Source organism: Miscanthus floridulus, chromosome 18 (assembly GCF_019320115.1).
Source record: "Miscanthus floridulus cultivar M001 chromosome 18, ASM1932011v1, whole genome shotgun sequence".
NCBI classification, from domain to species: Eukaryota; Viridiplantae; Streptophyta; class Magnoliopsida; order Poales; family Poaceae; genus Miscanthus; species Miscanthus floridulus.
The window spans coordinates 40,423,700-40,437,568 of NC_089597.1; the positions used below are offsets into that span (position 1 = coordinate 40,423,700).

The window sequence follows — 13,869 nt, forward strand, 5'->3', positions numbered from 1 at the left end:
CTATTTATCTTAATGATACCCCTAGTTAAGTTAGACTGTAGTTAGTCTCACACGTTTTCATGTGGATACGATACTTGGAATACCTCCGGGTGAAAGCTACAGCGGTATCCGTATGCTTACGAATTTATCTGTGTGCATTAATAAATACCAACAAACACCACGCGATTTTAAGGATTAGTGATAAACATAGTTGCTTAGACTAAACAAGAACCATATAAATAATTTTTTTTCATTCACAAAGCAGCATATATCAGCTCGAACCTCTTAGGCAAGTCCGGGTTAGCCAAGAAGAGCCTTCCATATGCGACAAGGTCAGCATAGCCTTCTGTCACTACCTTGTTGCCTTCCTCCCGATCGTATCCGCCAGCAGCGATAAACGTGCCGTTAAACGCCTTTCGGAACGGCTAGAGCCCGTGAGGGATGTGCTTGCGGCCGTCGACGATCGCCATTCGAGGTTCCACCATGTGGCCGTAGAGGAAACCCTCGTGCTTGTTGAGCTGCTGGATCATGTAGTGGCCAAGCGCCACAGGATCGGAATCCATGCAATCCACGAAGTCAACAAACGGCGATAGCCTGATGCCCACGCGGTGCGCACCCACCTCGCGGACAATGGCGTCGATGACCTCCACGGCGAAGCGGCACCGATTCTCCAGGCTGCCGCCGTACTCGTCGATGCAGTCATTAGAACTGTCCTTCATGAATTGCTCGAGGAGATATCCATGCGCACCGTGGATCTCAACATCATCGAAGCCGGCTTCAATTGCATTCCGTGCAGCCCGCCTGAAATCATCGACGATGCCGGGGATCTCCTCAGTTCGCCACCGGCGCGGCTTTGAATACACCATTCCAGACTCGGCGTCCGGGGAAATCTGCTTGTCCGTGCTCGAGATAGGCGCCTGCTCGTCGGGCTGAAATTCTGCGAATTTGATTGAAGGAAAATCAGTAACCAACTAGAAAACCAGCTCCTGATCAAGCAATAGAGTATAATCAGAGCTGACAAAGATACGCTCGTACTAGATGGAACATACCATTGGTGGAGACCCTGCCGACATGCCAAATCTGACAGAAGAAGATGCCACCCTTACGGTGGACGGCGTCGACGATGCGCTTCCACGCCTCGACCTGCTCCTGCGTCCAGATGCCAGGAGCCTCCGGGTACCCCTGCGCGGTGGGCGACACCCCCGTGGCCTCCGCGATGAGCAGGCCGCCCTTGGTGGCGCGCTGCGAGTAGTACACGGCGGCGTGCGGCTGCGGCACGTTGCCGTAGGAGCGGCACCTCGTCAGCGGCGCGAGCACCACCCGGTGGGAGAGCTAGAATTGGCCCATCTTGTAAGGCGTCATCAGCGGGATCATCTCCTTCGCAGCTTGCTGCACCATCTTGCCTGCCTGTTCGCTCTCGGTCGCCGGCGTGCTGCTGCTGCAGATGTGGTGCAACACCGCGGGTCCTTGCTGGCTCTTTCTCGCTTTGCTTCTGCTCTGCGTCTCCTGGCAGGTGTGTCGCTGTATATTTATACGTGTCGGAAGTTGGGGCTCTGATGCCAGCCGGCCGTTTGTTTCTGACTCTGTAGATTGTTCGCGTGCTCCATTGCAGCGCGTTGCGTCACCCTTTCCATCAGCCATTTGGCGTTCAGGTCCGCGGCGCACGCGACCTTGATTCTCATTTCTCACCCAGGTTCCTCGCATCCGGTCGTGTTTTGGCTGCACAACGACCGGACGTGAAGTTCACACTGTGGGCTGTTTGACTAACTGACTTGTCCGTGCGACTGTGCGAGAAGTGCATGTCATCTGCAGTAAGAGATGGCGCGACTAGGACGTGTGACATTTTACGCGAAGGATCTTCTTCGCCGATCATCCCTGTGTGCATTTTTGAGTTCGTCCAGCCACTGACGTATAGTAAGTACAATAGCACACTTATTACCTTCACATAAATATACTGGCAGATTCGTCCGAACGGTTCTCTAAATTATTTTTTTGAGGGAATAGTTCTCTAAATTATTGACACTTGAAAGGTACCTCACCCATATAAAGATATATTATTCAGAATCGGTATTTAATCTTGGGAAAAGTATTCTCTCATGTAACTGTAAACCGTATCATTGATTTTGTTTTTTTATGACAAATCCCTTAGCATTGATTAAGTTCAATTGTTCTTATGTCATAGGTATTTTGATGAAATTTTGGATCTAGATATTAGGTACACACTAATTAGCATATTGCTGAAGAACTTTGATTCCATCTATATAATTGGATGTCTTTTTCATTGTATTTGTCTTGATCATCCCATAGGAGCACATAAATTGATTTTGAGCCAAGACAATTATTCAAAAGCATATAAAACAAGTTTGATATATTTTGCATGTTCAAGATCATGATCCACAAAAAATATTTTGTCATCAGCAAATTGTAAGATAGGTAGACCCTCATCTACTAAATGCGGAACCACTCCCACCCACAAACTGGTAATTCAAATTGCCAATATATTAGCAATTAAGTTGTATAAAATTGAAAAAAGTGGATCACCATGACTAAGCCATTTTGTGTGTGGGAAAGAAGTCTCCAACATCACCATTTATCTTGACACCCACACACCCTTTTCGAAAATTAATAATGGAGGAACTAGAATTGCCAACATATCAACAATGATTTATAGTTGAATAAAAAATTATCTCTTCAAGATCTTAGTAATCTTCATCTAGCGCCTAGGTATTTACTCATACCTCGGGTTACACCTTTTTCAACCTCAGTATGCCCGTGAACTTTTGGTTCGTAGTAAAATGGCCGGAGCCAAATCGTGTAAAGTAATAAGTCAAACCTACATGCTATTGTGCATTTTACAGTATGATGATGTTGTCCCGAAACAATGAAATAATCTCTTTCTTCCTCTAGAATGAAATCTCGTCACATCTCCCAAGGGATGGTGGGGTGGTCCTAGCTCTTGTAGAATCTCTGGTTAGCCTAGAGCAGGTGAATAGGACGGTTAAAACAAAACTTGAACAAATGTCAAATTCGACCCGTGGCACTGTCGAACCAGAACAGCGGCACTGCTGCATCTGCAGACAACTTCAAACCACAGTTCAAAATATGTGTATTGAAACTTAGATCGGAGAAATTACTGAGCTTCCTACAGGTGTATGGATCACAGATCAACAGCTAGAAGTGGTAGGACAAGCACAAGCAAGTAGATCAACCACAGACCCTAGAAATCACCTCAACATCAATATGAATAACAAAAATGTAAATCAAGCACATGGTGACATGATGATTTATCCTGTGGTTCAGCTCGCCATCAAGGCTTGTCTAAGTCTATGTTGTTGAGGTTAGCCACTAAGGCTTAGAGCTTTGCAACACTTCCTCGTTCTCAAGTCAAGAGTGATGAGGACATGACACCCATGCATATGACCATGATTTGCACATGGTATGGAGGGGTAGGAGGTCTGCAAGGGTGTCCAAGTCAAGAAGGATGTCCGAGGCTAATTCAGTTCGAGTCCCCGAGGTGGAGGCCCAAAGCAACTCAAGTTCGAGTCTGTCTTGGTCTTCAGGACCAGTCTGCCTTCAACTGGTCACTCGGGACGCATCCAGACTCTGTTTTTGATGATCCACATATGGATGGAAAGCTAATTGGATAAGGAAGCCAACCCAATTGGTCTCACATCAAAAGCCCTTCGAAATCAACGGGAATCGTCGAAACAAGTCAGCGTCCAGAATCTGTCAGGGTGCTGCAACACCGTCTTTTGGTCCGTTGGACCGTGTATCGTGTTTGGGCCCATTAGGGGGCGCATTCAGAGGGGTGACGCCCAAGACTCTATAAATAGCAACCGTCGCTCTTCTTAAGGTTTGGGTTTTGTTTAGTTCTTGATTTCCTCGTGATACAGACACCGTTTTGCTGCAACTGTACCGCCAAGGTCGCTTGCTGTGAACCAGGGCCCCAGTTCTTGATCTTGTTCGCCTGTGGCAATTAGTCCTTTCGAATAAAGACTTGAACTCTTTCTCATTATCATAAGCCTCATATTTATTTACAATTTCAGATTGCGTTTATCTCGTTCTTGCTTGTGTTCTCGATTCGCTTGCAGGAAAGCCTTCTCGGCGAGGTCAATCGCGTTCGCGTGGTTGATAACCAACGGAGCAGTGGTGTAATGGTTGCGGGGGTCCGAATCAATCTTGGTTCGAAGCCTAGATCCTGAACATCGAGTCTCCACCAATCGACGCTATCATACCTTTTGGAAGACCGGGTCTAGTCTACATCAAGTGGTATCAGAGCCCTTGTTGCCCGTTAGGTATAACTTTGTTTTCCCTTGAGATTGTTACTGTTTTTACATTACCTATAGTCCACAAAAAGCCAAAAAAATATATACATCGTCACATATTCCCTGTCCTATAGCCTCATTGTGCCGTGCAATTTTGTCTCTATTTCGCGTTGTTGAGTTTATACCCTAGGTCAAGTTCTGATTGCTGGTTTTAGATCGTTTTTTAGTCCAGTTTGTGTTTTTCCCTTTGTTTTTTAACATAATCCATGAACATCTCCAAGTCTTGTTGAGTTTCTTTTGTATCCATCAAAACCTAGTCCACGCTATCTAATTTTCTACACTTGTCTTCACTGTTTCTATCAAATCATTACTGTCGTGATCAATTTTGCGCGCATTGTTCCCGTTTTGTCCCCTAATTTGGAGTGTGTTCGTAAAACTGGTCTAGTTTTCGCATATGAACTCGGATTTCGACGTTCCATATATCAAAATCGATCAAAAAAAAATTGGATCCGTCCATCCCCCATCTTGTCAGGGTCGGAGATTTTTATTTTGGTCAAAAAGTGGTCACAAGATCCTATTTTCGTGGTCACAAGGTTTTTGTCGATTTCAAGCACGTCTTTTGAAAATTCCACAGGCCACATCTTTCACTTGTTTAATCTCATATTTTTCTGTGGTTACTTCTTTTGTGCTCCTAAGTGAAGAAAAAATATCAAAAAAGAAAAAGAAAAAGTCAAAAAATTCCAAAAAAACAAAGACAGTCCAAAAATAAAGAAAAAAGAGAAGGGCAAAAGTGGAACAATATCTAGAGGAGCACATAGATAGCGCCATTTGAGCTGTGTTTGCGTGTGCTGATTTCTACCTTGTTCCTAATCATATTCTTGCTGTTCACATCACTTGATACATCTGGTACTTGGAACGTGAGTAGGCCAGCAACTAAGACAAGTACTTGGGGTACTTATTCAGCTTTGCTATTCAGATGTGAATTTTGCTATTTCTTGCTACTATATTGTGCCTGTCCAAGCTCCACTTTCTTCTAACCAAGTACAGGTTCGTCTTGCAACTGTTACACTCAAGCTACAATGGTATCACAGTCACCGACCGATTGCACCGCCTGTTGCTTTGGTAAGAACACTTCTAAGACCATGGTAAGACGCTTGAGAGTTGAGTGCCTTGTTTTTCCTTGTCCACAACCTAAGTAGTTGGTAGGGATAATACTTTTGTGTTGTTTTTTGCTGTCTTCTAACAATGACAGGTTGTTCGTATCCACCGACTTATGATGGTATAGGTGCTAATGAGTACATGGAGTGGGAAATTGCCATCGATAACATATTTGCTACTCGCTTTATGTGTCCAAGGAGGAAGGTAAAAAATGCAGTTAGTGTTTTGCGACATTCTACTTTATCTTGGTGGGAGTCTTTAGATCCTTCTGATAAGCCTCAAACTTGGAATGATATGAAACTTCTTATGCGAGAAACCTTTGTTAATCCACCTCCTGTTTTAACTTCATATGATGAGGTGCACCATTTAGAGGAAGAGTCTGTTGTTATTCCTCCTACTATGCCTAACCTTTTATAGGACAATGTAGAAAAGAGCGAGGATGACGTGACAGAAAATGAGAAGCTCACAGCCTCATGTGAAAATTAAGAACTATCAACTATTACCCTTGTTGAACATGAGAGCAAAGGTAATGCCCATGATGCTAAACTCACAGAAGGTGAGAGTTCTCTTGATGTGCTGAATTTTTCCACCAATCATGCTATGATAGAGCAAATTTTAGTGGAGCATTCGTTTGATTTACCTTTGTCACAAGATGATTTGCTTGATGTTTCTTGTGACGAAGATGACTTGCATGATGATATTTATGTTATACCCATGCAATCATTGAAGAATGATCACGCTATATTTGTGCTGAAAATGAGACTTATTATTCATAATGCTAGTGAAGTTGACGAGCCGAAATTGTTGTCTTCTTTAAATACTTTGGGTTATATTGAATTTGATATTTCGTGTAATCTTAGTTCTTTAGAGGAGAAACTTTATGCATATACTGATTTACCATGGTTCTCTAGACATACATATCATGTTTTTGGTAAATATAACAATCAAGGGCAATATTTGATACAACGAGTTTATATTTGTACAAATCTAAATTCTTCTTTTGTTGTGCAAATTAATGATCAACTAGAGGACAGTAAAATCAACACTGTTGTTATGCCATATTCCTCTAGTTTTGCTTTACGAACACAAGTAGAATCCAAAGAAATGGAGCATATATTTCTTGTTAGTACTAATCTTTTGTAGGATAGTATTGGCAAAGATCGTGTATATTTTAATCGAGCAGACTACATGTCTGTAGGACAAGACATGCTACAAACCTAGACATGTGGTCATATTCTTTCTCACAACATTGTCCATTCACATTATTTTAAAAACCTTGTTTGTCCTCATGTTGTGCAGGATCGACTTCAAACAAAATCGACACCGAGGATGGCTTTTCGTCAAGAAAGGGAGGATGATGAGGACATGACACCCATGCATATGACCATGATTTGCACATGGTATGGAGGGGTAGGAGGTCTACATGGGTGTCCATGTCAAGAAGGAGGTCCGAGGCTAATTCGGTTCGAGTCCCCGAGGTGGAGGCCCAAAGCAACTCAAGTTCGAGTCTGTCTCGGCCTCCAGGACCAGTCTGCCTTAAACTGGTCACCCAAAACGCATCCGGACTCCGTTTTCGATGATCCACATATGGATGGAAAGATAATTGGATAAGGAAGCCATCGCAATTGGTCTCACATCAAAAGCCCTTCGGAATCAACGGGAATCATTAAAATAAGTCAGCGTCCAGAATCTGTCAGGGTGCTGCGACACCGACTTTTGGTCCGTTGGACCGTGTATCGTGTTTGGGCCCATTAGAGGGCGCATTCAGGGGGGTGACGCCCAAGACTCTATAAATAGCAGCCGTCGCTCTCCTTAGGGTTTGGGTTTTATTTAGTTCTTGATTTTCTTGTGAAACAGACATTATTTTGCTGCAACTGTGCCGCCAAGGCCGATTGCTATGAACCAGGGCCCCAGTTCTTGATCTTGTTCGCCTGTGGCGATTAGTCCTTTTGAATAAAGACTTGAACTTTTTCTCATTATCATAAGCCTCATATTTATTTGCAATTTCAGATTGTGTTTATCTCATTCTTGCTTGTGTTCTCGATTCGCTTGCAGGAAAGCCTTCTCGGCGAGGTCAATCGCGTTCGCGTGGTTGATAACCAATGGAGCAGTGGTGTAACGGTTACGGGGGTCCGAATCAATCTTGGTTCGAAGCCTAGATCATGAACGTCGAGTCTCCACCAATCGACGCTATCATACCTTTCGGAAGATCGGGCCTAGTCTACATCAAATGGTATCAGAGCCCTTGTTGCCCGTTAGGTATAACTTTGTTTTCCCTTTTAGATTGTTACTGTTTTTGCATTTTCTATAGTCCACAAAAAGCCAAAAAAATATATACATCGTCATATATTCCCTGTCCTATAGCCTCATTGTGCCGTGCAATTTCGTCACTGTTTCGCGTTGTTGAGTTTGTGCCCTAGGTCAAGTTTTGGTTGCTGGTTTTAGATCATTTTTTAGTCCAGTTTATGTTTTTTCCTTTGTTTTTTAACATAATCCGTGAACATCTCCAAGTCTTGTTGAGTTTCTTTTGTATCCATCAAACCCTAGTCCACATCATCTAATTTTCTACACTTGTCTTTACTGTTTCCATCAAATCATTACTGTCGTGACCAATTTTGCGCGCATTGTTCCCGTTTTATCCTCTAATTCGGAGTGCGTTCGTAAAACTGGTCTAGTTTTCGCATACGAACTAGGATTTCGACGTTCCATATATCAAAATCGTTCAAAAAAATTTTTTGGATCCGTCCATCCCCCATCTTATTAGGGTCGAAGATTTTTATTTTGGTCAAAAAGTGGTCACAAGATCCTATTTTCGTGGTCACAAGGTTTTTGTCGATTTCAAGCACGTCTTCTAAAAATTCCACAGGCCACGTCTTTCACTTGTTTAAGCTCATATTTTCTGTGGTTACTTCTTTTGTGCTCCTAAGTGAAGAAAAAATATCAAAAAAGAAAAAGAAAAAGTCAAAGAATTCCAAAAAGCAACGACAGTCCAAAAATAAAGGAAAAAGAGAAGGGCAAAAGTGGAACAATATCTAGAGGAGCACATAGAGAGCGTCATTTGAGCTATGTTTGCGTGTGCTGATTTCTACCTTGTTTCTAATCATATTCTTGCTGTTCACATCACTTGATACATCTGGTATTTGGAACATGAGTAGGCCAGCAACTAAGACAAGTACTTGGGGTACTTATTCAGCTTTGCTATTCAGATGTGAATTTTGCTATTTCTTGCTACTATATTGTGCCTGTCCAAGCTCCACTTTCTTCTAACCAAGTACAGGTTCGTCTTGCAACTGTTACACTCAAGCTACAATGGTATCACAGTCACCGACCGATTGCACCGCCTGTTGCTTTGGTAAGAACACTTCTAAGACCGTGGTAAGACGCTTGAGAGTTGAGTGCCTTGTTTTTCCTTGTCCACAACCTAAGTAGTTGGTAGGGATAATACTTTTGTGTTGTTTTTTGCTGTCTTCTAACAATGACAGGTTGTTCGTATCCACCGACTTATGATGGTATAGGTGCTAATGAGTACATGGAGTGGGAAATTGCCATCGATAACATATTTGCTACTCGCTTTATGTGTCCAAGGAGGAAGGTAAAAAATGCAGTTAGTGTTTTGCGACATTCTACTTTATCTTGGTGGGAGTCTTTAGATCCTTCTGATAAGCCTCAAACTTGGAATGATATGAAACTTCTTATGCGAGAAACATTTGTTAATCCACCTCCTGTTTTGACTTCATATGATGAGGTGCACCATTTAGAGGAAGAGTCTGTTGTTATTCCTCCTACTATGCCTAACCTTTTGTAGGACAATATAGAAAAGAGCGAGGATGACGTGACAGAAAATGAGAAGCTCACAGCCTCATGTGAAAATTAAGAACTATCAACTATTACCCTTGTTGAACATGAGAGCAAAGGTAATGCCCATGATGCTAAACTCACAGAAGGTGAGAGTTCTCTTGATGTGCTGAATTTTTCCACCAATCATGCTATGATAGAGCAAATTTTAGTGGAGCATTCGTTTGATTTACCTTTGTCACAAGATGATTTGCTTGATGTTTCTTGTGACGAAGATGACTTGCATGATGATATTTATGTTATACCCATGCAATCATTGAAGAATGATCACGCTATATTTGTGCTGAAAATGAGACTTATTATTCATAATGCTAGTGAAGTTGACGAGCCGAAATTGTTGTCTTCTTTAAATACTTTGGGTTATATTGAATTTGATGTTTCGTGTAATCTTAGTTCTTTAGAGGAGAAACTTTATGCATATACTGATTTACCATGGTTCTCTAGACATACATATCATGTTTTTGGTAAATATAACAATCAAGGGCAATATTTGATACAACGAGTTTACATTTGTACAAATCTAAATTCTTCTTTTGTTGCGCAAATTAATGATCAACTAGAGGACAGTAAAATCAATACTGTTGTTATGCTATATTCCTCTAGTTTTGCTTTACGAACACAAGTAGAATCCAAAGAAATGGAGCATATATTTCTTGTTAGTACTAATCTTTTGTAGGAAAGTATTGGCAAAGATCGTGTGTATTTTAATCGAGCAGACTACATGTCTGTAGGACAAGACATGCTACAAACCTAGACATGTGGTCATATTCTTTCTCACAACATTGTCCATTCACATTATTTTAAAAACCTTGTTTGTCCTCATGTTGTGCAGGATCGACTTCAAACAAAATCGACACCGAGGACGGCTTTTCGTCAAGAAAGGGAGGATGATGAGGACATGACACCCATGCATATGACCATGATTTGCACATGGTATGGAGGGGTAGGAGGTCTACATGGGTGTCCATGTCAAGAAGGAGGTCCGAGGCTAATTCGGTTCGAGTCCCCGAGGTGGAGGCTCAAAGCAACTCAAGTTCGAGTCTGTCTCGGCCTCCAGGACCAGTCTACCTAAAACTGGTCACCCAGGACGCATCCAAACTCCGTTTTCGATGATCCACATATGGATGGAAAGCTAATTGGATAAGGAAGCCAACCCAATTGGTCTCACATCAAAAGCCCTTCGGAATCAACAGGAATCGTCGAAACAAATCAGCGTCCAGAATCTGTCAGGGTGCTGCGACACCGTATTTTGGTCCGTTGGACCGTGTATCGTGTTTGGGCCCATTAGAGGGCGCATTCAGGGGGGTGACGCCCAAGACTCTATAAATAGCAGCCGTCGCTCTCCTTAGGGTTTGGGTTTTATTTAGTTCTTGATTTTCTTGTGAAACAGACATTATTTTGCTGCAACTGTGCCGCCAAGGCCGATTGCTATGAACCAGGGCCCCAGTTCTTGATCTTGTTCGCCTGTGGCGATTAGTCCTTTTGAATAAAGACTTGAACTTTTTCTCATTATCATAAGCCTCATATTTATTTGCAATTTCAGATTGTGTTTATCTCATTCTTGCTTGTGTTCTCGATTCGCTTGCAGGAAAGCCTTCTCGGCGAGGTCAATCGCGTTCGCGTGGTTGATAACCAATGGAGCAGTGGTGTAACGGTTACGGGGGTCCGAATCAATCTTGGTTCGAAGCCTAGATCATGAACGTTGAGTCTCCACCAATCGACGCTATCATACCTTTCGGAAGATCGGGCCTAGTCTACATCAAGTGGTATCAGAGCCCTTGTTGCCCGTTAGGTATAACTTTGTTTTCCCTTTTAGATTGTTACTGTTTTTGCATTTTCTATAGTCCACAAAAAGCCAAAAAAATATATACATCGTCATATATTCCCTGTCCTATAGCCTCATTGTGCCGTGCAATTTTGTCACTGTTTCGCGTTGTTGAGTTTGTGCCCTAGATCAAGTTTTGGTTGCTGGTTTTAGATCGTTTTTTAGTCCAGTTTATGTTTTTTCCTTTGTTTTTTAACATAATCCGTGAACATCTCCAAGTCTTGTTGAGTTTCTTTTGTATCCATCAAACCCTAGTCCACATCATCTAATTTCCTACACTTGTCTTTACTGTTTCCATCAAATCATTACTGTCGTGACCAATTTTGCGCGCATTGTTCCCGTTTTATCCTCTAATTCAGAGTGCGTTCGTAAAACTGGTCTAGTTTTCGCATACGAACTCGGATTTCGACGTTCCATATATCAAAATCGTTCAGAAAAATTTTTTGGATCCGTCCATCCCCCATCTTGTTAGGGTCAAAGATTTTTATTTTGGTCAAAAAGTGGTCACAAGATCCTATTTTCGTGGTCACAAGGTTTTTGTCGATTTCAAGCACGTCTTCTAAAAATTCCACAGGCCACGTCTTTCACTTGTTTAAGCTCATATTTTCTGTGGTTACTTCTTTTGTGCTCCTAAGTGAAGAAAAAATATCAAAAAAGAAAAAGAAAAAGTCAAAGAATTCCAAAAAACAACGACAGTCCAAAAATAAAGGAAAAAGAGAAGGGCAAAAGTGGAACAATATCTAGAGGAGCACATAGAGAGCGTCATTTGAGCTGTGTTTGCGTGTGCTGATTTCTACCTTGTTTCTAATCATATTCTTGCTGTTCACATCACTTGATACATCTGGTACTTGGAACATGAGTAGGCCAGCAACTAAGACAAGTACTTGGGGTACTTATTCAGCTTTGCTATTCAGATGTGAATTTTGCTATTTCTTGCTACTATATTGTGCCTGTCCAAGCTCCACTTTCTTCTAACCAAGTACAGGTTCGTCTTGCAACTGTTACACTCAAGCTACAACGGTATCACAGTCACCGACCGATTGCACCGCCTGTTGCTTTGGTAAGAACACTTCTAAGACCGTGGTAAGACGCTTGAGAGTTGAGTGCCTTGTTTTTCCTTGTCCACAACCTAAGTAGTTGGTAGGGATAATACTTTTGTGTTGTTTTTTGCTGTCTTCTAACAATGATAGGTTGTTCGTATCCACCGACTTATGATGGTATAGGTGCTAATGAGTACATGGAGTGGGAAATTGCCATCGATAACATATTTGCTACTCGCTTTATGTATCCAAGGAGGAAGGTAAAAAATGCAGTTAGTGTTTTGCGACATTCTACTTTATCTTGGTGGGAGTCTTTAGATCCTTCTGATAAGCCTCAAACTTGGAATGATATGAAACTTCTTATGCGAGAAACCTTTGTTAATCCACCTCCTGTTTTGACTTCATATGATGAGGTGCACCATTTAGAGGAAGAGTCTGTTGTTATTCCTCCTACTATGCCTAACCTTTTGTAGGACAATATAGAAAAGAGCGAGGATGACGTGATAGAAAATGAGAAGCTCACAGCCTCATGTGAAAATTCAGAACTATCAACTATTACCCTTGTTGAACATGAGAGCAAAGGTAATGCCCATGATGCTAAACTCACAGAAGGTGAGAGTTCTCTTGATGTGCTGAATTTTTCCACCAATCATGCTATGATAGAGCAAATTTTAGTGGAGCATTCGTTTGATTTACCTTTGTCACAAGATGATTTGCTTGATGTTTCTTGTGACGAAGATGACTTGCATGATGATATTTATGTTATACCCATGCAATCATTGAAGAATGATCACGCTATATTTGTGCTGAAAATGAGACTTATTATTCATAATGCTAGTGAAGTTGACGAGCCGAAATTGTTGTCTTCTTTAAATACTTTGGGTTATATTGAATTTGATGTTTCGTGTAATCTTAGTTCTTTAGAGGAGAAACTTTATGCATATACTGATTTACCATGGTTCTCTAGACATACATATCATGTTTTTGGTAAATATAACAATCAAGGGCAATATTTGATACAACGAGTTTATATTTGTACAAATCTAAATTCTTCTTTTGTTGCGCAAATTAATGATCAACTAGAGGACAGTAAAATCAACACTGCTATTATGCCATATTCCTCTAGTTTTGCTTTACGAACACAAGTAGAATCCAAAGAAATGGAGCATATATTTCTTGTTAGTACTAATCTTTTGTAGGATAGTATTGGCAAAGATCGTGTGTATTTTAATCGAGCAGACTACATGTCTGTAGGACAAGACATGCTACAAACCTAGACATGTGGTCATATTCTTTCTCACAACATTGTCCATTCACATTATTTTAAAAACCTTGTTTGTCCTCATGTTGTGCAGGATCGACTTCAAACAAAATCGACACCGAGGACGGCTTTTTGTCAAGAAAGGGAGGATGATGAGGACATGACACCCATGCATATGACCATGATTTGCACATGGTATGGAGGGGTAGGAGGTCTACATGGGTGTCCATGTCAAGAAGGAGGTCCGAGGCTAATTCGGTTCGAGTCCCCGAGGTGGAGGCTCAAAGCAACTCAAGTTCGAGTCTGTCTCGGCCTTCAGGACCAGTCTACCTAAAACTGGTCACCCAGGACGTATCCAGACTCTGTTTTCGATGATCCACAGATGGATGGAAAGCTAATTGGATAAGGAAGCCAACCCAATTGGTCTCACATCAAAAGCCCTTCGGAATCAATGGGAATCGTCGAAACAAATCAGCGTCCAGAATC

At 41.8% G+C, this 13,869-nt stretch overlaps 1 pseudogene; it reads right to left on the reverse strand.

Moving 5' to 3' along the window:
* Window positions 1-255: 255 nt before the first annotated feature.
* On the reverse strand, window positions 256-1,620 carry LOC136523698 (putative 12-oxophytodienoate reductase-like protein 2A; annotated as a pseudogene).
* Window positions 1,621-13,869: the final 12,249 nt, after the last annotated feature.